Genomic DNA, 25,894 nt, shown 5'->3' with positions numbered 1-25,894 from the left:
GAAACTCAGACAGAGGAAGGTAAATGACTTACCTAAGGTCACACAACAAGCGGTTGAGTCAGAATTCGGGCTATAAGAAGCTAGTTCCAAAGACACCTTCTTTACTCTTGACTTATCATGTGACCTGTTAGATGGATAAGATATATCACCTGTAGGATGGATAAGACAAAAAACACAATGCCAGCCAGCCATGGTGGTGCACACCTGTAATTCCAGCAGCTGAGGCGGGAGGACAGTGTGTTCAAAGCCAGCCTCAGGAACTTAGCAAGGCCCTAAGCAACTTAGCAAGACTCGGTTTCAAAATAAAATATAAAAAACCCAGGGCACTCAATGGTTGAGTGCCCTGGGTTCAATACCTAGTACCAAAAAAAACCCTGCAATGCCCAGTGTGATTAAAACTATAGAAAGTCGGGCTGGGGATGTGGCTCAAGCGGTAGTGCGCTCGCCTGGCGTGCGTGCGGCCCGGGTTCGATCCTCAGCACCACATACCAACAAAGATGTTGTGTCCGCCGAGAACTAAAAAATAAATATTAAAAATTCTCTCTCTCTCTCTCTCTCTCTCCCCCCTCTCTCACTCTCTCTTTAAAAAAAAAAAACTATAGAAAGTCATGTGCTACTGGCAGAAGCTTATATTCTTTTTTTTTTTCTCTCTCTCTCTCTCTCCCAGCAACTCAAAAGGCTAAGGCCCTAAGCAACTTAGTGAGACCCTGTCTCAAAAAAAAAAAAAAAAAAAAAAAAAAAAAGCCTGGGAATGTAGCTCAGTGGTAAAGAAAGCACCCCTAGGTTTAATCCTCAATACAAAAAAAAAAAAAAAAATTTACACATATACATGCTTATACTCTGTGAGAGAGGATTAGCACGTAAAGAGATGGTTAATAATAAACAAGGGTTCTGATTAAGTGCTAGGAAAGTGGTACAGGTAGTGTGTACGTTCTCCCACCCACTTACATATCTTCTTCCCCATACTTTGTTCCAGAAAGAATATAAGGAGAGCACATCTACACACCCTCCCAAGTTCTTTGACTTTTCCCATCCTCCCTCATCCTTTCCCTCTTCTTTCCAGAAGCCAGGTCACTCATAGGGTGAAAAGGGGATACAAGAGAAATGGAGGAGCCAGGTACAGTGGCCCACACCTATAATCCCAACAACTTAGGAGTCTGAAGCAAGAGGATCTCAAGTTCAAAACCAGCCTCAGCAACTCAGTGAGGCCCTAAGCAATTTAGTGAGATACTGTCTCAAAAAAAAAAAGATAAAATAAAAACGGGCTGGGGATGTAGCTCAGTAAAGTACCTCTGGGTTCAATCCCTGACTGACTAAATAAATAAATAAATAAATAAAAAGATATTGTGTCCACCTAAAACTAAAAAATATTAAAAAATTATTTTAAAAATCACTTTTGATCATAATTACTTTTTATCATATTCCTACTATGTGCTATTGAATTTAAGACGTCAAAGGCACATTCAGGTTCAGCTGACCTGCTAACCTGATTAAATATCCAGGCCTGATACTAGAAAGAGGATGAAAATTTGAGGTTCTCCTAGGGCTATGACACAGAAGTCTCAAACTACATACTATTTGACCAGAGACTTTAGGCCCCAATCTGTCTTCTGCTCCTTTCCTGGGCTTTCAGCAGGAAACATTCACAAATTCATTTTCTCTTTCTCTCCTTCCTCTCCTCATCCCCTACTTTCCTCTCTCCCCACCCCTCCCCCACTCCCCAAGCCCCCAACACACTTAAGTCTGTCAAAGAGAAGAAACAACCTGCTAGAGAAGTATGCAAGATGTGTCAGAAAAAACCAATCATTCCTTTTATAGAAGAGTCTTTCTTTCTCATCTTTGTTGAATGTTTAATAAGCAAATCTTATGCTACTCACTATAGGATAAAATCTTAAGAGATGCCTCCTTCCTTTGAGAACTTTCTCCATTTGGGAAATCAAAACCAACATACATACACATTTTTTTAAAAAGGATTGCTCCTAGCCAAGGCATGGTTTATGCACACCTATAATCCCAGTGACTTGGGAGGCTAAAGCAGAAAAATATCAAGTTCAAGATCAGTCTCCACAACTTAGCAAGACCCTAATAAGCAACTTAGTAAAATCCTGTCTCAAAAAATAAAAAGGGCTGGGGATGTGGCTCTGTGGTTAAGTGCCCCTAGGTTCAATACCCAGCACCAAAATAAATAAATTCAATTCAATCCAATCCAATTCAAAAAGGACTGAGGATGTGGCTCAGCAGTACAGCACTTGTCTAGCATGTCTAAGGCCCTAAGGTTCAATCCCCAATACTCAAAAGTGCAGGGGTGTGTGTGTGGGGGGGGGGGGTTTCCAAGATTTCTACTGAACGGAACAGGAAGAATAAAGATGCTAATAAAACAAATGGTAGGAAGAGCAAGAAAAATAGTGTGATATTCTGATGTACACAGGTTATCTTAAGTTTCAAAATCAATCAATTTTTTTTAGTCTGGGTACATAATAGGTATATAAATTTTCCCTTTTTACTCATATGAATAGTAATACTAGCACAATAACCATAAATACTATTATGTACCTCTCTCTAGTTATCTCTTAATAATAGGTCTTAGAGATTGTTCCATACCAGTAAGTATTTGTATCATTCTTTTTGATAGCTGCATAATACGGCATTAACCACCTTTATGGTTTGGATCTGGAATGTCCCAACAGTTCATGTGTTGAAGACTTGATTATTAATGCAGCACTGTTCAAAACTGGGAATTATGGGAACTGATTGGATCATGAGGACTCTGACCTCATCAACAAATTAATTCACTGAGGATTCAAAGCTAAATAGACTGCTGGGAGGGGGTAGAAACTGTAGGAGATAGAATCCAGTTGGTCAGAGCCCTTAGGGGCATGCCCTTAAGAGACGATATCCTGTCCATAGCCCCTTTCCCTCTCTCTGCTTCCTGGTTACCATGAGGTGAGTGACTGTGTTCCTCCACGCCCTCCTCAGTATGATGTACTGCTTCACCACAGGCCCAAAAACAATGGAGCCAGCCAAACAGGGGCAGAAACCTCTGAGACCATGAGCCAAAATAAATCTTTCTTTATTTAAATTGATTTTCTCAACTAATTTGTCCCAGCAACGAAAGCTAACATATCCATTATAATTTATTCAACTAGTTTTTATCAATGTTTTGTTGCTGTTGTTATTGCTGTTGTTGTTTTTATGGTGGTACTGGGTTCCCAGGGCTTCACACAAGCCAGTAAGCACTCTACCACTAAGCTACACCCCTAGCCCATAAGATATATTTTTAAGCAAAATGTACTGATGGCTCTCTACACATTGTTCCCCTCAAAAAAAAAAAATGTACAGACGTCATTCTTCATATATCCTCTAAGAAATCATGAGTTAATTATTGATAACTGCTTTGGTTTGAATTTAATAGTGTTCCACATCATTTCTACCAAGCTGTAGATTAGTTTTCTCAGAATCACAAGAAGACACTAAGAAGAGCTAGGCGCAGTTGTGCATACCTGTAATTCCAGCAACTCGGGAGGTTGAGGCAGGAGGATCACAAGTTCAAGGCCAGCCACAGCAACTTAGCAAGACCCTGTCTCAAAATAAAAAATAAAAAGGGCTGGGGTGGTAGCTCCATGGTAAAGCAACCCTGGATTCAATCCCAGTATCAAAAAAAAAAAAAAAAATGGCAACAAGGATATGATCAAGAAAATACATGAAATATACATCATCCTTTGAACACTACAATCACCCTTTTTCTCTATTATCCCTACTAATGGCTTATCAATATTACTTATTTTACTGTGTTTAACTCTCAGGATATTTTAAAGAGCATACACAGTAGCGTTAACTAATAATAATAAGCACCCCTTTGACTTCAGTGTCTCTAGATCTGCTGATTTTTTTTTTTCCCTTGGAGGGAGCATAGTGAAGTAGAATAGGGCTTCTCAGGGTTCAAATTATCAGATTTCCTATTTTCAAGTTAATTAATCTCTCAGAGCCTCCAGTTGGTCACCTATAAAAACAGGCAATACCACCTATCTTTCGCATAGGCAAAATCACAACACAGGGTGAGAAAGCCTATTCAAGAGGAACAAAACACTGTCTCTGTTGAACCAGCACAACCTGGGAAGGTCAAAGAAATGCTTAAAGAAACAGTAAAGGACAAGAAGCAATCTGACAAGTTAATAAGAGAAAGGGTGTTTCTGGGACAGGCAACAGCTTATGCAAAGGGCAAGAGCTGTGCAGAGCCACAATGCAGCAAAACAGATACTAAAAAGAAAACAAAAATATGGATTAGTCAACAAGGGCTTATTGAGTGGCATTATGCAAAAGGTACTGAAAATACAATCATGAACAAGAAGACCCCTGCCCTCATGGAGCTTATAATCTAAAAGGAGAGAAAGACAAACAGGTAAATAGCATTAAGTGATTTGACTAAAGCCAATGGGGGACTAAGATAGTTTCTTGATATACAGTGGCCAAAAAGATCTCTAAGAGGAGATTATATAGATACACAAAGTTGCCCTCTTTTTTATACAAATACTAATATTAGTTGACATGGTAAGTCAAAGGATAGTTAATTAGATAAAGAACAAGGTAAAAAGTATTCCAGGCAGAGGCCATATGGTATTGCAAAGGCCCTGAGGCCAGAAATAGTTGGAAAAATGATCAAGCGACTGTAAGCAAGTGAAGGTAGGAGTAAGGAAGGAGGAGAGTAGCCTGGAATGAGATTGGAGAAACATGAGATATTGCAGATCTTCAGACGATTTGGGCCAAATTTTTCATGATTGTTTATTCCAACCTGATACATTTGGACTTGAGTATATAGGTAATAGGGACGTAACAGAAGATTTTATAGCAGAAAGATAACATCAAGTTGTCCATAGAAAGATGGATGGAAGCAGTATAGAAGATGGCCACAAAGGAGAGTGAGGGCAGCTTCAAGATTAGATAAGGAAAACCAATGTCAGAGCACAGTCAATGTAAATAAAAATGAGAAGAACTCCAGAGGCAAATCTGAAGTATGATTGGCAGCCTCAGGGTCTACATTAACCTACTTTCTCTAAGTCCAGTGCCAAAGTCCTCTATAAACCCCAAAGATACTGATTTGCAATTGGAGAGATATTAAGGTCTTCCACCTCATCTGGGCTCTGTTCCTACGGTGTCTCACGTTCTGGTACTCTCATAGGAGATGGAGGAACAGAATATAAGACACTGTCATCATTGCATGATAGGCAACAAGACTATGGTTCTAGGATCTTAAAACCCAAATAAAGGATTAAAATTCTCTTCTTGCTCTTTTAGGGATGAGGAGCTGACAGGGACCTCTGTCAGGGGTCAGAATCAGCCTGGAGGATGATCAAACTAGATTCCTGGTCACCATTTCACATCTAATGAATCAGAATATCTAGGAAGAGAACAGGAATCTCTCCTAAACAAGTATCCAGGCTCCCACTTGACTCCATGGGTAATTTCTATGCATTAAAGTTTAAAAATAATAGCTCTAGGAACAGGGTTAATGGAGGAAGGCCCTTACTTAAACCTGGATAGCAATGTCAAAATTAGCGAATGACATATGGGCAAAGCCAAGCTGGGTATGGAGTGAATAATCTAGAAGGAGAATTCAGAATGAATATGCAATTTGAAGGCCTTAAACCATAAAAGAGAAGGCAGAACATCAGAGCCTGGGGCTTAGAGCAGCAGGGTAAGCAAAGACCAGGAATACATGGGGAAATCATGAACAATGGTCATGATTGCTGACTCTTAGCCTAATTTTCCCAATAGAGCCCTAGAAGGGGAGTGTAGATGTCTTGCCTTACACAGGCCAGATGACTGGCCATAGACTATCCACTCTGCACACACAACCACTCCATCTAACCTTCAAAACAGAAACTGTTCATTGAGTATAGTGGTGTATGCCTGTAATTCCAGTGACTGCAGAGACTGAGGCAGGAAGATCACAAGTTCAAGGCCAGCCTAAGCAACTTAGCAAGACCCTGTCTCAAAATAAAAAGAGCCGGGGATGTGATTCAGTGGTTAAACATCCCTGGGTTCAATCTCTGGAACCAAAACAAAAAAAAAAGAAAGAGAGAAACTACTTCTGCTCTCAGTTAGTACTGTTTCTACTCTCATGACTCCTTCTCAGCATATAGAAGAGCTCTAGGCTACATAGAAAAATACAAAGAACAATCTAAGGGCTAAGGACCAGTACTATTAATGCCTCTCTACTTGGTATATCAGAGCCCCTAACATTGCCTAATTTGAGGACCATTCCAGATCAGAAACCTTGAAATCCACTCCACACCCTTAGATCCTGCCATCTACACATATCTACTCAGTCTTCTACTAGTTCTTACTATGCTTTATTGATAGAATTCCTTCCTATTGCCTAAACTCTTATGCCCCTCCCAAAATTCAGAGGGAAATTCCAGATTCAGTCTCAACAGAGTCTTGAACTCCTGAGGCTGCTGAGCTCCTATGCCTGGTTCAGTGGGAAGAGATGGTCTGAGGAGTGCTCCCTCCTTTCATCCTACCTGAATGGAACTCCAGGACTGCTTCAGGCTTTCATATAAGAAACTTATTTCAGAGATAGCTGAACCTGATATATTTAAAGGAATACAAAACAGAATCTGGTAACAGAATCCCTTAGCAGAATCTGAGGGAGGATAGGTAAGGTAGACTTTGATTTTAAAATAAATAGCAAATAAAATACAAAGAAAAGAATATGCAATCTCACTCAAACACTTGTAGGTCAATGACCTGATAATTCAAAAGCTGTTTCTAGATGAAAAAGGTAAGACTACTAAAAGATGATATAAGTAATCCCCAAGTTGATTTATGACCCTAATCCTGAACTGCTGGCCCTGTCCCTTACACTATCTTGATTCTCTAGGTTTCTGACCTAATGTTTCATCTTCCTATTTCATCTTTGCCTTGCCTTATCCCTCAGGCCTTTTGCTTCTCACCTTGCTTACAATTTTGTTCCACTCTCAGTTCTTCTGTCTTCAGCCAATCTTCCTACCTGAGTTAACAATCTTCCTGTTAGGTCGGTGGCAGCGACTTGGTGGCGACTTGGTGGCAACTTAGAACAAAGCAGCCCGCGATGCCGGTGGAAACGCTTGTCAATCAGCCAGATCTCCTGACTAATGCCTGTCAATCAGCAGGACCCCCTGACCAATCCTGGAGTTCAGCCAACTCCCCTGACCAACTCCAAGGGGGCAAGGGACCCTAGAGACACCTTTTCCTGTCCCAAGCCTTTCCTTTTCTGCTATAAGCCCCATAAAAGTCCAGTCTGGTCGAGCTTCCACTCAGTTTCTCCTCAGACCCTTCCCCTGTCCCCTCTGCGGGTCTGATGGAGTTCCGCCTGGGAGTGATATCTCAATAAAGCCAGTTCAGGGGCCCTTTTAAATCTGCCAACTTTGGTTGCTGCCTGCCCAGCCTGATGTGACGCTTCCTACACTGGTTCTCCATTTCATCCTAGGCATACATGTCCCTATCATGGGCAAGTCCCCTGTCAGGTTTACTCTAGTTTCATGAACATGATTTGGAAACTAAACACAAGCACATCAGATGATTCAAGTCAAGCATGTTAGAAATTCATCCTGGCAAACACTGGAATCACCAAAGGTGATCAAGTAAGTAGAATGACAATAAACAAGGGCCAAATTCTAATTAAAGAATACTATAAACAAATATGCAAATAAATCAGAAAAATATCAGTACTAAGTATTACTCAAAGAATAAGATAATGGAATAGAAAATATCTGGTGACTACTTTTAAAATTATTAATCAGTCTGAGGAATGCCTCTCAGAAGAGATGACATTTAAAAGCTTGTATATCTCTCTTTCTTTTTTTGGTAAGGCTATGGGGTACGGGATTGAACCCAGGGACAATTTTCCATTGAGCATTCTAGTCCCTTTTATTTTGAAATACAGAGTCCAAGATGCTGAGAGTCTCATTAAACTGCTGAGACTGACCTTGAACTTTGTGATCCTCCTACCTCAACCTCCTAAATCACTGAGATTACAAGCATATGCCATCAGCATCTATCTTAAAAGCCGGTATCTCAATAAAAGGAAGCCAGCCTTTCAAAAATCAAATAGGAAAGCATTCTAGGTGGAGATAACATGAACAAAAGCCTAACAGATATATCACTGAACTATTTTTAGGCAGAGGAATAACTCCATAATCATCCTTACATTTTATAAAGATTATTACAGTGTGGAGAATGGAATGGAGGTAGGGATATATATAGGTAGATATTCAAGTAAGTAGAATGATAGATAGATAGATAGATAGATAGATTTTTTTTCATGTAAATGCTCACAATATGGGTTTTTTTTAAAGAGAGAGAGAGGAGAGAGAGAGAATTTTAATATTTATTTTTTTTAGTTATCGGCAGACACAACATCTTTGTTTGTATGTGGTGCTGAGGATCGAACCCGGGCCGCACGCATGTTAGGCGAGCGCACTACCGCTTGAGCCACATCCCCAACCCCACAATATGGTTTTTTAAATTAGGAAACCCAGGTATAGGGTGGTAGCAATGAAAAATGAAAATGACTAGATTCAAGAAATATCAAGGAAGGGAAAAGGAAGAAGCCTAAGAAAATTATGTTATATGCATATACAAATATGGCATAATGAATCCCACTATCATGTATAATTACAATGCACTAATAAAAAAAGAAACATTGAGGAGCTGGGTATGGTGGTACATGCCTATAATCCCGGCAACTCAGGAGTCTGAGGCAGGAGCATTTCAAGTTTGAGGCCAGCCTGGGCAACTTAGCAAGGCTCTATATCAAAAAAAAAAAAAAAAAAAAAGCTGGGGATGTAGCTCAGCAATAATGGGCCCTGGATTCAATTCCTAGTGCTTAGGAAAAAAAGAAAATAAAATCTGAGGATAGAAGGAAGACAAGTCCTAGTGACTAACTGGTCATCAGATGTGGGAAAGAAGGAAGGACTACCCATCCCTACTAGGTTTTGGGCTTCAGTCATTACATGCTAAATTACAATGTATATGGTAGGGCATTGGAGAAACAACAAGTAGAACAAAGCAGGAGTCTGTGTTTTGTCATGAATAAAAGACATTCCAGTGGAGTTTTCCATTAAACCGTTGGATATTCTGGTCTGGAGAAAGATCTGAGCTGGAGATTTGGGAATCATCCACATGTAGATGGTAACAAACTGTCAAAGAGGCTGAGATCACTCAGAGTAAGTACAAGGAAAAGCACAGGGCGTGGAAAAGGCCTACAGCAGAATGCCAACATTTAAAACAAGAATCAGGGCTGGGAATGTGGCTCAGGCGGTAGCACGCTCCTCTGGCATGCGTGCGGCCCAGGTTCGATCCTCAGCACCACATACCAACAAAGATGTTGTGTCCACCAAAAACTAAAAAATAAATATTAAAAATTCTCTCTCTCTCTCTCTCTGTCTCCTCTCTCACTCTCCTCTCTCACTCTCTCTTTAAAAAAAAATAAAACAAGAGTAATTTATAATATTAAAAAACTAGAAATATCTTATCTCCCTCAATAGAGGAGTTAAATATTGCCAGGTGTGGTGGTGCATGCCTGTAATCCCAGCAGTTTAGAAGGCTGAGGCAGAAGGATTGTAAGTTCAAAGCCAGCCTCAACAACTTGGCAAGGTCCTATTTCAAAATAAAAAAAAATAAAAAGGGCTGGGAATGTGGCTCAGTGGCTAACTGCTCATGGGTTCAATCCCTGGTAGCAAAAAAAAAAAAAAAAAGTTATTAGCCAGTCTATGGAACACTATACAGAAACCAAAAAGAATGAGATGTGGGGCTAAGGTTGTGGCTCAGCAGTAAAGTGCTCGCATAGTACATGTGAGGCCCTTGGTTCAATCCTCAGCACCACATAAAAATAAATAAAATTAAGGTATTGTGTCCAACTACAACTAAAAAAATAAATATTTTTTTAAAAAAGAATGAAATGTATCTTTATGTACTAATATGGAATACTGGCAAGGCACATTCTTAAAACAAAAAAGGAGGGGCTGGGGCTGCAGCTCAGTGGTAGAGCAGTTGCCTTGCACTGTGAGGCACTGGGTTAGATCCTTAGCACCACACAAAAATAGATATTATATCCATCTACAATTAAAAAAAACAAAGAAGGAAATACCAGAATGATACATAAAATGTAATAATATTTGTGTAAATAAATCACCAAAATGCACTTCATACAAATGGATATAAACTCATGGGAAAAAAGTAGTCTGAAAGTTTCATTCTAAAACACCAGTGTGTTACCACTAAGGACTATAAAAATAATTGAGATGGGGGGAGTAGTCAAAATATTTTCTACAGCTGGGCACAATGGTACATGCCTGTAATCCTAGCAACTCCAGGAGGCTGAGGAAGGAGGATCCCAAATTCAAGGTCAACCTCAACAATTTAGGAGACTCTGTCTCAAAATAAAAAAAATAAAAAGGACTGGAGAGGGGCTGGGGATGTGGCTCAAGCAGTAGTGCGCTTGCCTGGCACGCGTGCGGCCCGGGTTCAATCCTCAGCACCACATACAAACAAAGATGTTGTGTCCGACGAAAACTAAGAAATAAATATTAAAAATTCTCTCTCTCTCTCTTAAAAAAAAAAAAAAAGGACTGGAGATATAGCTTAGTGGTAAAGGGTTCCTGGGTTAAATCCCCAGTGCCAAAACAAACAAACAAAAAACATATATATGTTTACAATATTTTGACTTTTAAAAAAGATCACTTGCCATATTCTTTCTAAATTATACTTTGTGTGTGTGTGTGTATGTATGTTTCTGGTGTTTTTTTGTTTGTTTGTTTGTTTGTTTTTTGTAGTGCTGGGAATCAAATCCAAGGCCTTTTTGTTTGTTTCTTTGAACCCAGAGGTGTTTTCCCACTGAGCTATATCCCCAGCCCCAGCCCCAGCCCCGACTTTTTTCCTGGTTTTTTTTGTTGTTGTTGTTTTGTTTTTTTAAAGTGTTTTGTTTTAAAGAGAGAATGTGAGAGAGAGAAAGAGAGAGAGAATTTTTTAATATTTATTTTTTAGTTTTCGGTGGACACAACATCTTTGTTTGTATGTGGTGCTGAGGATTGAACCCGGGCCGCACGCATGCCAGGCGAGCGCGCTACCGCTTGAGCCACATCCCTAGCCCTTTTTTCCTGTTTTTTGAGACAGGGTCTCACTAACTTGCTTAGGGCTTTGCTAAATTGGAGAGGTTAGCCTCAAATATGTGATCCTCCTGCTTCAGCCTCCTAAGCAACTGGGATTGCAGATATGCAATGAGACTTGAGAGCTAGGCAAGCACTCCTTTTACCACCGAGCCACACTCCCAACCCCAAACAGCAGTTACCCTTTTGGGGACTTTTTTGTGTTTTAGTAATCACCCTTTTTTCTCTAAATTAAAAAAAAAAATTTTTTTTTTTTTTCAAAACAGAATGGGCAAAAGAGGAAGCCTATAAAAGATATCTTCTGTTTGTCCCTCCCACACTCCACTAGTCTTCATGTTCACATCTTCCGGCTTCCTATCTGCCCAAATCTGAAAATGCTAACACCAATCCCCCTAATTCCACACTCTATTCTGAATCCTTGGCCCCAAGTCAGTCCTAGCCACTGAACCCCCAAGGAGGGCCACAGGCCTAGAAAGGGAGGTCAAAGCCAGCCTCAGCAACTTAACAAGGCCTTAAGCAACTCAGAGAGACCCTGCCTGTCTCTAAATAAAATATATAAAAGGATGGGGATGTGGCTCAATGTTTAAGCACCCTTGGCTTCAATCCTTGGTACAAAAAAAAAAAAAAAAAAAAAGGATCACAAGGATTAGGTAGAAATCTCAACGGGGAAAAGATATTTGAAGGTCTAAAAGCAGCTCCCAAGTGCTGGGAAATGGGGATGAGGACAATCAGGCAAAGTCATTTAAGGGTGAATTGAAGGGTGAGCTAGTTCTATTTGTAAAGATTCCAAGTGAAGTGCTATAATCTGGTGGAAACCAGGTTTACAGCAAAGGAAATAAAACAAGCTGTATTTTGTGAAGAGCCAAGTTGGAAGGAAGGGTATCTAAAGGAGTCACTTCACAAAGCAGCAATTCTAGGAAGCACACTATAAAGGCTTACAATAGATGGAGCAGCAAGAAGAGGCTAGAGGCTTGAATAAAAAGGAGGTGAGTAGATTCTACAAATGAAGAAAGAAGCAGCTGAGATAAAGCCTCTCCTTCTTAAGTGAACCAAAGGCAGAGAGATCATAGGCAGCTCTCTGGTGGACTGTGCTCTTAACTTTCAACTTTCTGTGGATAAAACACAACGTACTTCCTCATGTTTTCCTGGTCACCCAAAGAAATGACACTGCCCAGACCTTACACAATAGCTGATTCATCATCAATTACTCTCTATCACAGTTTGCTGAGCCTCACAGCTCACGCAGACACATACCAGACAGTCCTGGAAAATAAAACAACCTGGTGTGAGCTGTCAAAGTCCTCTTGGTACTTGACCTCACCCTCTGAGGTAGGTTTCATTTCAAAACTGAAAGGTACTGTAGAGCTGGGGAAATCCAAAGATCAATAGAGCCAGGAACAGGTGGTTCCCATCAGAAAAGGGTCTCAGGATGGAACTCAAAACAGAAACCAGACCAGTGATAAGACATGGTTTATGATGTCTGTCTCCAAGCCAGCCTTCAGATGCCATTTATATGTTTTCCAATATTTACAACAGGGCATGACCACTCTTATCCACTGACTGACTACTAAATATCTAATTCCCTGAGTGCTTAAGCAACTTTCTCGTTTTATTCAGTTTTAGAGCTTTGGGGTAGTTCACTAATTGTGATAGTAAGGGACTTATAAACATTTTAGTCTTTCAAAAATTTCTTTTGAAAGACTAAAAAAGATTTTCTTTTTTTTTTTTCTTCAATACTGGGGAATCACACCCAAGGCCTCATGCATGCCAAGCAGGTGCTCTACCACTGAACTATATCCTCAGTCCTAGCCACATTTTTTTTTTTGGGGGGGGGGTTACCAATAATAAACTCAGGGGCACTCAACCATTGAGCCACATCCCCAGCACTAATTTATATTTTATTTAGAGACAGGGTCTCACTGAGTTGCTTACCACCTCACTGTTGCTGAGGCTGGCTTTGAATTCTTGTTCCTCCTATCTCAAGCTTTGGAGCCAATGGGATTACAGGCGTGTGCCACCACACCTGGCCATGGCTATATTTTAATTGTAATGAATTTTATTATCTTTTCTTCCTTGTTCACCTCCCCATGAACCCTTTCCAAAATTCCTGTTTCACTAAAAACTTTCAAAATTATTCAAAATGGCCCACTCACTGAAGCAATATTAATACAATAAAATTTTAGTTCAAAGAGTTAAGTTATCTTGAGGTTCAATCATAACTATATGATTATAGGCAAGACATTTCATCTTTTTGGGTTTGGTTTCAGTTTCTTCTTCTATAAAGTAAGGAGACTAGAAACAGAAAGAAGGAAAGCAATACAATGTCCTTTAAGAAAGATTTAAGCTCATCAAGTGCCCAGCAGGGTTACTTTAAAAAGATACTGACTGGGTGTGGTGGCACATGCCTGTAATCCCAGCGGCTTGGGAAGCTGAGACAGGAGGACCAACCTCAGTAAAGAGAGGCACTTAGCAACTCAGTGAGACCCTGTCTCTCAATAAAATACAAAATAGGGCTGGGGTTGTGGCTCAGTGGTCGAGTGCCCCTGAGTTCAATTCCCAGTACCCTCCAAAAAAAGATACCTTAGTATATTATGGTGAAACTCTAAGCAAGAACAAAAAAATTCAGAAACTTCCAGAGACAACGGATTATTATTCACAAAAGAAAAAGAATCCTATTCACTGAACTTCTCATCTGTATCACTAGAAAATCAAGATAGTGAAAAGCTGCTTACAGTCTTTATAGAGACTAGGACTAGTATTTCAAGAATCCTGAACCCAGCTAGGCTGAGTGGCATACTCCTGTAATCCCAGCTCTAAGGAGGCTGAGGTAAGAAGATCACCATTCAAAGCCAGCCCAGATAATTTAGCAAGACCCTGTCTCAAAAGATAAATAAATGAAGGGGTGGGGATGGTGCTCAGTGGTAAAGCACACCTGAGTTCAATCCCTAGTGGGGAGGATGGTGTCAGGGAGAATCCTAAACCCAATCAAGACATCATTCATGCATGAAGTTTACAAAAAATTGAACAAAGAAAACATTGCACTGCCATGTCTATTGCAGTATTATTGTATTCACAATAGCTAAGAAATGGAGACAACCTCAGTGTCTATCAACTGATGAATGGATAAAGAAAATGCAGAACATATGCATAAGGGAATACTATTCAGGAATAAAAAAGAATGAAATCTTTTTTCTTTTTTTGGTACCAGGGATTGTACCCAGGACACTTAACCACTGAGCCACATCTCCAGGCCTTTTTTTTTTTTTTAAGTTGTAGATGGACATAATACCTTTATTTTATTTATTTATTTTTATGTTGTGCTGAGAATTGAACCCAGTGCTTCATATGCGCAAGTCAAGTGTTCTACCACTAAGCTACAACCCCAGCCCCATCCAGCCCTTTTCATTTTGAGACAGGGTCTTACTAAGTTGCTTAAGGCCTCACTAAGTTGCTAAGGCTTACTTTGAACTTGTGATCCTTCTGCCTCAGCTTCCGAGGTACTGGATAACAGGCATGACCCACTGTGCCTGGCAAGAATGGGCTCTTTTAAAAAAAATCCTGTCATTTGTAGCATCACGTATGAAACTGATGATCATTATGTTAAGAAAAGCCAGGAACAGAAAGACAACTACTGCATGATCTCACTCATATGTGGAAAATAAAAATATGGGGCTGGGGATGTGGCTCAAGCGGTAGCGCGCTCGCCTGGCATGCGTGCGGCCCGGGTTCGATCCTCAGCACCACATACCAACAAAGATGTTGTGTCCGCCGAGAACTGAAAAATAAATGTTAAAAATTCTCTCTCTCTCTCACTCTCTGTCTCCTCTCTCACTCTCTCTTTAAAAAAAAAAAAAAAAGAAAAAGAAAATAAAAATAGCTGATCTCATGTAAATTGAGAATAGAATAATAGCTACCACAGGATAGAGAGAGAAAGAAGGAATGAGGGGTGGAAGAGGTTGATCAATGGCTACTAAATTATAGTTAGACAGGAGTAAGAAGCTCTAGTGTGCTGCTGGGTGTGGTGGCGCATGACTATAATCCCAGCAACACAGGAGACTAAGGCAAGAAAATTGCAAAATAGAGGCCACCCTTGGCAATTTAGCAAGACTCTATCTCAAAAAAAAAAAAATGGGGATGCATATCAGAGGTAAAGCACCCCTGGGTTTAATTGCCAGTACCAAAAAAAAGTAGTACTTCTGCTGTGCTCTTGCACAGAAGGATGAGTATTGATACCAATAATGTCCTATATACTTCAAACAGAAAGAAAAAATAATTTTGAATATTTTTACCATAAAGAAATAAATGTTTGAGCTGGGGATGGTGGCACACACATGTAATCCCAGTGACTTGGGAGGCTAACACAGGAGGACTGCAATTTCAAGGCCAGCCTCAGTAACTCAGTGAGGCCCTTAGCCACTTAGGGAGACCCTGTTTCAAAATAAAATATAAAAAGGGCCAGGGATCTAGCTCATTGGTAAAATACCCCAAGGTTCAATCTCCAGTACCAAAAAAAGAAAAAAGAAAAAAAGAGAAAGAAATATATGAGGGAATAGATATGTTTAACTTGATTTAAATATTACATGGTATACCATGAATGTGTACAATTTTGTTTTTGTATGTCAGAAAATAAATTTAAGTGTTTAAAAAATTGGACATATAAAGACTGTTCATGGAAGAGAGACAGTGGAGTAGAGGAAAGAGACCGGAAGAGGAAAGAGAAAAGGAAAATACTGGGGAATGACATTGGCCAAATTATATTACTATTTGCATGTTCAAATATGTAACAATAAATCCCACCATTATGTATAACTATAATGCACCAATAAAAAATATGGAAAAAGAAAAATTAAAAACTAAAGAAATATATATTTAAAGATTGTCTATGCCCCTCTTGTATAAAAATCAAAGAAACAAACTAGCAAAATCAGTATCTAAAATTAAAACAAACCCAGGAAAAACAAAGTATACAAAAAACAGATTTCCTCTCTTTACTCCCAAAAATCCTTTTAATAAGGTTAGACCAGATGACTTCTGATAGTCTTTCCAATTCCAAACAGAAACCATCCTTGTACACAACAGTCCCTGGCAGTCTGGATTTGAGTTGTTCATCACCTAGTGGTCTGATGTAGTAAATGCAGTTCATCGAGCTGGGATAAACTTACAGCCATTTTGTGACTTCTAACAGTGTGCAAGGCAGCAGCCTGAACTTATAGAAATTATAAGAGTAGAAGACTACAAATTCTCCAAAATCATATGCAATTGTAAAGGCTTATCTCACCATCTATTCACTCTCCAAGGATGTGGGAAAGGTCCACTTTGTGCCTAAGTTATCACAAGAAATAAAGATTTGTTAGGTTGAATTTACAAAATAGTGAGAGGCAGAGATTGCTCTTGTGCATATCAATCAGAATTCAAAGCAAGTTTAGATGCTATAAGAAAATTGCAAATATGCCTTAGGAAGACTGTCTCCAAAAGTTCACAAGACTGGTATATGGAAGATGAATTATATTTATCCTATATGGTTCATGGGATTGGCCTAAAATTAATGAGAAGACTGAATTAGATTTCAATTCAAAAGAAGAAACAGTTATCCACCAAAGAGAGCTATTCAACAATATAATATCTTCAAGAAGTGATGCACTCCCCCATCAATGGAGATATTCAAAGGGAATTTGGATGATTATCTGTCAGGGAGACAATAGAAAGCTTTCCTGTAATTGGTTGGCAGACTGGAGACAAGATTGTATTAAATTACTTTAATGGCCCTTTCCAGCTCTGAGAGTCCATCATTTCTAAATAAAACGAAACAAAAACAAACAAAACTCACTAACAAAAAACTAAAGTTCTCCTTCTACTTTTTTTTTTTTTCCTTTTAGATCTACTCAGACAGTATAACCCAGTGGCTAAAAGCATAGATTTGACTCTATTTTCTACTTGAGTAAATGTGGACAAATTATTTAACTCTATTTCCTTCCATTTCATTATCTGTAAATTTAGAAAAGGCCCTATTCTCACAAACTTACTATAAAAATTAAATGATATAATACTTTGTTAAGTACTTAAAACAGTGCCCTACACATGAAAGTGTTCAGAACTAGCAGTTTGAAAAGGAAAGGGAAAGGAATGATGGGGGGCAAGGGAGTAGGGGAGGTAAGTACTGAAACCTGCTTGTTTCAGTTATCTGTACCCAAGCATTTCTGGCTATTGCTGACCAGCTAAGTTCCTTTGGCAACCAATCTCAAAAAAAAGCCCAGACCTGCCTTCTTCAGGAAGGAGGCACAACCCTTCACTGAAATCTGGCATCCTCCTTGCACAAAGCAGAGTTCCTAAGACTGCACAAATACCACTACACCAAGCTAAAAAATGTCATTCTTCTTACTTGCTATTATCAATCTCAGAACTTGAGATTTTAAAGGGACCTTATAGACCATATAGAGCAATTCCTTTGTTTAATGAATGACGACAACAAGGCTAAGAAAAGTGAACTCCTAGACATAACAAGTTGGTAACAGAACCAAGAAAGATCAAAGGCCTCTTTATTTCTAGTCACTAGCCAAAATCTTGCCATTTTGGGAAAAACAAAACTGGTCCTTCTACCTCTCAAACCACATGGCCTACATAGGTTGAGCAACCTTTTGAGTTTCAAGATATAGATGTTGGATTTTTAGATTAGAGATACTCAACTAGTAAAAATCTGTGCAAATATTTCAAAATCCAAAAAACTCCAAAGCCTGAAACACTTCTAATGCTAAGCATTTCAGATAAGGGATATTCAATTTGTACCACCTACTTCACACAGGTCAAAGACGCCTAGAAAGAGCAGAACACAAAGCTTAAAAGCATGGACTGTGAAGCCAAGCCCTTTATTCAAATCCCAACTCTTCTATTTATTAACCGCGTAGCTTTAAGCAAATTTCCTAATCTCTCTTTGACTCTATAAAATACAGGAGTAAAAATGACGATGTATTTATTTGGTACGAGGGATTAAGTCCAGGGGAACTCTATCACTGAGCTACATCCTCAGCCCTTTTATTTCTTATTTTAAGACAGGGCCTCGCTAAATTGCTTAGGGTCTCCATAAATTATTCAGGCTGTCTTGAATTTGTGATTCTCCTGCCTCAGCTTCCAAAGTTGCTGGGATTATAGGCACGTGCCACCATACCTGGAAAGAATGACTATTTATAAGGTTATGTTTAAGGATTGAGATAATCCATGAAAATTCTCAGTACACTGCTCTGCTTCTCTTTGTTACCAGTTGTATTAAGAAGAGAAACAGGGGCTGAGGATGTGGCTCAAGCCGTAGCGTGCTCGCTTGGCATGCGTGCGGCTGGGGTTCGATCCTCAGCACCACATACAAACAACAATGTTGTGTCCGCCGAAAACTAAAAAAAGAATAAATAAATATTGAAATTCTCTCTCTCTCTCTCTCTCTCTCTTAAAAAAAAAAGAAAAGAAACAGGGGATGGGATTATGGCTCAATAGTAGAGCACTTACTTAGTATGTGTGAGGGGCCCTGGGTTCGATTCTCAGTACCACATAAAAATAAATGAATATAATAAAGGTCTACCAACATCTAAAAAATTTTAAAAAAGAAGAAGAGGAAAAACAAGCATAACCACAAAAGATCAGAGAAACTCCCACTTCTGTTCCAAAGAACACTGAGACACACATATTTATTTAGCTTCATTTCCTGGCCCAGGAAATACCCAATCCTACAAGAGAAGACTACAACTAACCTATTGCTCATATATTTCTTTGGATTGAGGGAAGAACCAGTTCAGAGGATTAAGGCACATGCTATAATGATAAGATGCTTATGGTCAGAAATAAACGTTAAGAATGTCAGAACCCTTTACACTCAGTTCAAGTTCAACAAGATGCAGTTCTTGTTCAACCTCTTCCCCTCAACCTACTAAAGACAGATAGCATAACAGTTAAGAGCAAAAGCTCGAGCTGGGGATGTGGCTCAAGCGGTAGCGCACTCGCCTGGCATTCGTGCGGCCCGGGTTCGATTCTCAGCACAACATACACAAAGATGTTGTGTCCGCCGATAACACATATACACCTGTAATCTCACCAACCTGAGAGGCTGAGGCAGCCTAGGCAACTTAGTGAAACCCTGTCTCAAAATAAAGAAGTCTAAGAATGTAGTTCAGTGGTGGAGCACCCCCAGGTTCAATTCCCAGTCCAGGGGAGTGAAGAGGATATATAGATATGTAGATACATATAAAATATATATTCAATTAAGTATATATTATAACTTTTTTCAAAATAGGGCAGAGATATATAGTATTTACTTAAAAAGAAAATAACAATCCCTCTTCCACTTTCCATTCTATTTTTAAAATTATATATTCATCATTTAATTTTCATAACAAAGACTGGTGCCATTTGTCATTATCTCCATTTGACAGGTACAGAAGCAGGTTCAGAAAGGTTTAAGGCCAGATAGTAAGTAGATGGGCAGGATTACTAGAAAGAAATTTCAGATATGCGGAAGGTAAAGTTGGTGAACTCTTTTCACTCATCCTGAGAGGCAGGGGCTATATTAGAAAACACCTAGAAGGCACCCCAAAAGAATTAAGACTGATAATGGGATTTTTAAGAAACTCTTCAAAAGATCATAACTGCTCTAACAAGGCAAGACCAATCAGGAATTGTAACCTAAGAAGCCAGTAATGAACTAAGCTATCATCAATTCTGCCCTCCCAGAAAGAGCACAAATGATTGATAAGCCTGACAAAGCAGGACTTCATCTCTGAGGACAAGCACACCCCTTTATACAAGCCTTAATCTCCCCAATTCCAGAATGATGTAGCACTTTATCATGCTAAAGAAACAGCTTTTTTTTTTTTTCCGGTTATAAGCAACTTAGGGGCAGGAATAATACCTTATTCACAGATATTTCCCTTGTTATGTGGTCCTTTATATACCCAATATATTTTTGTTTGAAAATTAAATAAATTTATTCATTCAACTCCAATATCCTAGGCACTATTCTAGAATATGAGAACACAGCAATGATCAAAACAATGTCCTGGGCTGAGTGAGTAGCTCAGTGATACATCCCCCAGCTCCACAAAAAAATAAAAAAGAATTATCAGGTTAACAAATATATATATTATATAATATACAAAGTGTGTATTATATGTCCGATACACATAAATATTTTATATATTAAATATAAAAATGTTTTGTGTATAAATTTTTCCCCCAGATACTGGGGATTGAACCAAGGGCATGCTACCTCTGAGAACCATCCCCAGACCTTTTTTTTTTTGCTTCCAGGAATTGAACCCAGAGGTGCTTAACTACTGAGCCATATTCCCAGCTCTTTTTTGTATTTTATTTACAGACAAGGTCTCACTGAGTTGCTCTGAATTCATAATCCTCCTGCCTCAGCCTTCTGAACCACCGGGATTATAGGTGTACGCCACCACACCTGTATATATGGTATTTAGAGTTTTGAAAAAAAATAAAGCACTAAAAAATAACTGTAGGCAGAACAGGGATACACAGACTACTTTGAGTACTCTGTCACTGGAGGCAGAAGAGATGAGAAAGCATTAGGAAGAAAAAAAAATGTTAAGGAAGAGGGGACAAGGAGGTAGTCAGAGAGCTAAGAGAATGCCATAGAAATTAAGTGAAGCCATAGTGCAAGGAAGGAGCAGCAACTGCTTCTAATAAGAAAGGTAAGAAAGTTGACTGAGAAATGACCACTGAATCTACAAGCTGATTTCTAAATTTATTCTTCCCTATTTCACATATACCTTTTTGTTGTTATTGTTTAATCCAGTAAAATTCCCAGCATTGTTCAAGGAATACACATAAGGTTTCTGTTTAATGGAGCTAGGACCATGTGGGAAAAAAAATAAAAACAAAAATCAATGCTCTTAATCTGAACAAAACAGACTTTACAAAGTGAATGATGTTGAACAAACATTTTGTCTAGTTGAAGTAACTTGTCTTTCTAAAACAAAGTTCCTGACTATGCCTTGTTGTACTTAGTTGTTGGGATCAGAGCTTTTTAAACATATTTTTTCTTTTTTTTTTTTTTGGACCAGGGATTGAACCCAGGGATGCTTAACCACTGAGCCACATACCCAGCCATTTTTTTATTTAGAGACAGAGTCTCGCTGAGTTGCTAAGCGCCTCACTAAATTGCTGAGGCTAGCTTTGAACTTGTGATTCTCCTGTCTCAGCCTCCAGAGCCTCTGGGATTAGAGGCGTGTGCCACCTCCCAGCATGAAAGGTATTTCTTTTGTTCTGCCATAAAAAGGCACAATTATTCTAAACCCCCTTTCCCTCCTAACTCAAATATCCTAACCAACTGAATAAGACCATAAATTTACACACACACACACAAAGCCTTAAAGTCTTAAAATCAAAACAGAGCACAGACCCTAAAATTGAATGACAAAGATACACTGTACACTGCATCTTTCTTTTTCTTTTTTTGAGATGGGGTATTGCTAAGCTGCCCAAATTGGCCTTGAACTTCTGGGCTCAAGCAATCTTCCTGCCTCAACCACACAATTGGCTAGGACTACTGGCTTGCACTATCACACTCTGTTGTACCTTCTTTCTTTCTTCTTTTTTTTTTTTTTTTTTTGGTATCAGGGATTGAACCCAGGTGAGCTGATGTCCCAGCCCTTTTTTTATTTTTTTTTAATTTTATTTTTTAGTTGTAATTGGACACAACACCTTTATTTTACTTATTTTTTTATGTGGTGCTGAGGATCGAACCCAGGGTCTCATACGTGCCAGGTGAGCGCTCTACCACTGAGCCACAACCCCAGCCCTATATTTTTATTTAGAAACAGGGTCTCAATGAATTGCTAAATGCCTCACTAATCTGCTAAGGCTGGCTTTGAACTCCTCCTCTCAGTCTTCTGGAGCCACTGGGATTACAGATGTGCCACTGTACCTTCTTTCTTTTACTGGACACTTGATCACCAGTCATTTGCTAATTCAAAGGTTGGGCTTCATTTACATTTTCTCCTTAGCATTCCTAGATAAAAGTGCAATTTCTGGTGTCTTCATTTTAAAACAGAAGTAATACTCCAAAATAAAGTCTGTAACTTTCTCTGCTATAGCAAGCACAGTAAAGTTAGAATAATCCACACTTCTGAAGCAGGAGAACAATAATCACTAAAAATTGCATAATGCAAACATCCGTCATAAATGGCTACAACTTCTAAATGGACTATGCTCTCTCTGATTTTGAACTTTTGTTCTCTCTGCCTGTAATACCCTTTCCTACCCTCCCCCTCACATTTGGGACTCTGGATGTCAACTTTTATCTAGACCGCCTTCTCCAATTGCTTCCAAAGCTAAATTAAGGCCTCTCCTCTCTTCTCCCACTGCATTCTCTGCTAACTCATATATTAATACTTAACACACTGTCTGTGTTACCTGTCTCTCCATCTAGATAATAAACATCTTAAGGCCAAGGTCAGGATCTCATGCATTTGTATATCCTTAGTGTCTAAGACATATTGAACAATCAATAATGATTTGTTGAATGAATGTATACAAACTTGACCAAGAAAACCTTCAGTAATTTTTAACATATTTTCCCTAATAAATCAACTGAACTCAGGCTAATATTAAAGTTACTGGCACCCAATCCCATCCCCAGCTGATAGCAGAAGCAAAGAATTTACTCTACATGGTAACGAACATAGAGGTTTAAAAAAAAAATGGAAGTGTGTGGTACCTGAAATCAACTCAAGAGGAGTCATCATTTCCACTGCTTTTCTTTGAAGACAGCAGTCTATGCTTTTCAAACCACCAGCTGTGCACTGGCACACAGGAGGGAAGCAGGGGTAATGAACCTCTAGATTGTTTTGTTCACCTCTTTCCCACCAATACTGCATTTCACTCTTGGCTTTTTACCCATCCTCACTTTCTATACTTTGTATTTGCATTCGGTTTTCATTTTTCCCCTTTTTAAACTTTCCTCTGCCATCTCTTCCACTTGCTCTATTTCAGGCAGAGATACCACAGAGTATCCAAGGGCACTGCTTTGTCTAATAGGGAGAACTCAGGCCAAGGATGTTGCTGTATCTTTGGGTTACTTCTGCAAACTATACCAATAAACTTCTTATGTTTCTCAGGCAACCAAAGAGTGACCTCCTAGGGGCTGAGGCTGTGGCTCAGTGGTAGAGCACTTGCCTAGCATGTGTAAGGCACTGGGTTCGATTCTCAGCACCACATATAAATAAATGAATAAAATAAAGATCCATGCATCTAAAAAATATTTTTAAAAAAAAAAAAAAGAGTGACCTCCTAGTTTACTATCTGCAAAGTGGGTAAGATAAGTTTCTAGGCTATAGTAGCCTATAATATAATAGAGAAAAGGCCCTCTCAATTTAATATTATTTAAATAAGAGAGCTCTGAAGGAGGAGAAAAAAATTAAACCATGTTTTTAAAAAACAATGCTACATGTTTATAGAGCAATTTTAAATAGCTATAGTATACTTTGCTGGGACAAGTAGGTTAAAAAAAAGAAATATGGTCCCTACCACCAGGGAATTTGGGAGTCTCATTGAGTAATCACTCTCACTCCTTCACAAACTCATAAATGTAAGCACTAGAGATCAAGAAGAGAAGAAATTATCTTAAAACAAGAGTCAGAAGCCTAAGGTAATTGGAATGGATGTTCCAGGACATAAAAACAAAGACTGATTTGGGAAGCTTTTTGAATTTAAAGTTATCCAAGTTTCAAAACTGTGACACAGCTGGGCACAGTGGCACACACCAATAATTCCAACAACTCAGGAAACTGAGGCAGGAGTATTTCAAGTTTGAGGCCAGCTGCAGCAATTGAATGAGGTCCCAAACAACTTAGCAAGATCCAGTTTCAAAATAAAAATAAAAAGGAAATGTGGCTCAGTGGTTAAGCACCCTGGGTTTAATCCCCAATACCAAAATAAAAAGCAAAATAAAATAAAGTCTATGCCACAGACATCAGAAGTCAAGAAAAGGACAATCTATAAGTAGTAGTCAAAATATCTAACTCACGCTGTATATATATAGGTGACTCTATGACCAGTGTGATTCTGCAATCTGTACAATCAGAAAAATGAGAATTTATACCCCAATTGATTCAAATGTATGAATTGCCAAGATCATTGTAATGTCATGGCAGCTAATTAAAAAAAAAAAAAAAAAAAGAAATCTAACTCAGGTCCCAATAAGCTGTATAACCTTCAACAAATTATTTCACTCTTCTAATCCAAAGATGGCTCATCAGTAAAATGGGTACAATAATAACTTATTGGCAAAGCTGTCTGTGATACTTATACAAATAATATAAAATCATTTTTTAAAGTTTTATGTATATAACATGCCAACATAATGTAAGAGGAAAAAAAATTGTTCCTCTGAATGGAAGATAAATCCTGTGGTTCAATTTCCAAAGTCTAAACCTGGCTCACCTTCCCAGTCATATTAAACCCCTTAACCAACCTGTGGTCATTTGAGTGAAAGAGTCCTGTGTGAGATTCCAGGGTTGGGGCGGTGACTATTCAATCCATTGTTCCATATCTCAGTAGCTTCATCCATAAAATGGGTAATGTGGAATTCAAAAGTTAATCCAGATCTGAGTAAGGGAGTACAGAATTTTCCAAAAGTGAGTAAAACATTTACATAACCCTACCCACCATCACTCGGAGATAATAAGGTCATTAAATAGTATCACTTCCAGAACAGAATTTAAAAATGGCTCAGTGATCATTTAATCTTTTGTTTTACAGTGGAAAAAACTGAGACCCAGATATATAAATTGTAGAAGTCTCACAGCTAGTCAGTCAAAGAATGGGGTTAGGACATAGAGCCTTGGATTCCAAAATCCAGAGCCCACTTTGACAAATTACAGCATTTCCAGGGCACCTGGAGAGCCTACAGGACACATCACTCTAGGATTTCATCAATAGTAAAATGTGGGGCCACTGAAAGGTGGGATACAGGATTCTCGGGGAGGTTAAGAGCTAAGGAAGATGAGAAAGGGAATACTTCACTGAGGAGTACAATTAGTCCTAGAGGTACTCAGATAAGAAGAAATCAAGGAAATATTTCAGGCAGAAAAGAATTAAAACAGGCAATCTTGGGGAAAAAAAATTTTTTTACCTGATGGGTAAAAATTTCTTTAGGGAAGATAAAAAAAAGTAAATTTGGAGGACCATAATTCGTTCAATCAGGATACTCCATGACCATATGCAATTTAGTCCTTTTGTCTCCTGTTTTCTAATATTTTTTGTTGTTGTATTTGGAGAGCGCACCCGGATTTGAACCATTACTAGTATTTTTTTTTTTTTTTAATTAGGAATTGAATCCAGGGGTGCTTAACCACTTGAGCCACATCCCCAGCCCTTTTATTTTCTGAGTCAGGATATTGCTAAATTGCTTAGTGCCTTAAATTGCTGAGGCTGTCCTTAAATTTGCAATCCTCCTGCCTCAGTCTCCCAAGTGGCTAGGATTATAGGTGTGTACACCATGCCAAGCCATTACTAGTTTGTTTTTTTTTTTTTTTTAGATAGAGAGGAAAGAGAGAGAATGAGACAGAATTTTTTTTTAATATTTATTTTTTAGTTTTCGGCGGGCACAACATCTTTGTTTGTATGTGGTGCTGAGGATCGAACCCGGACCGCATGCATGCCAGGCGAGCACGCTACCGCCTGAGCCACATCCCCAGCCCAGTATTTTTAATTCTTTAATCTACTCTGTCTCCCTAAATGGAACT

The 25,894-nt window shown here is 38.9% G+C and overlaps 1 long non-coding RNA gene across 14 annotated transcripts in view; it reads right to left on the bottom strand.

Moving 5' to 3' along the window:
• Positions 1 to 25,894, bottom strand: part of LOC106144768 (uncharacterized) — a 56,099-nt gene that overhangs the window by 26,888 nt on the left and 3,317 nt on the right. For 10 of the 14 annotated variants that reach the window (XR_013428890.1, XR_013428888.1, XR_013428886.1 and 7 more), the window contains exons 3-5: positions 24,622 to 24,754; positions 3,501 to 3,577; positions 33 to 124 (exon numbers count right to left, since the gene is read on the bottom strand). This is a non-coding gene — a long non-coding RNA (uncharacterized LOC106144768). Of the gene's footprint in view, positions 1 to 32; positions 150 to 3,500; positions 3,582 to 20,917; positions 20,997 to 22,866; positions 22,952 to 24,621; positions 24,755 to 25,894 lie in introns of all 14 variants that reach the window. The other 4 variants (XR_013428897.1, XR_013428896.1, XR_013428895.1 and 1 more) reach the window with 4 other exon arrangements.

This window comes from Ictidomys tridecemlineatus, chromosome 12, assembly GCF_052094955.1.
Source record: "Ictidomys tridecemlineatus isolate mIctTri1 chromosome 12, mIctTri1.hap1, whole genome shotgun sequence".
NCBI classification, from domain to species: domain Eukaryota; kingdom Metazoa; phylum Chordata; class Mammalia; order Rodentia; family Sciuridae; genus Ictidomys; species Ictidomys tridecemlineatus.
This window is presented reverse-complemented; position numbering and strand designations above follow the sequence as displayed.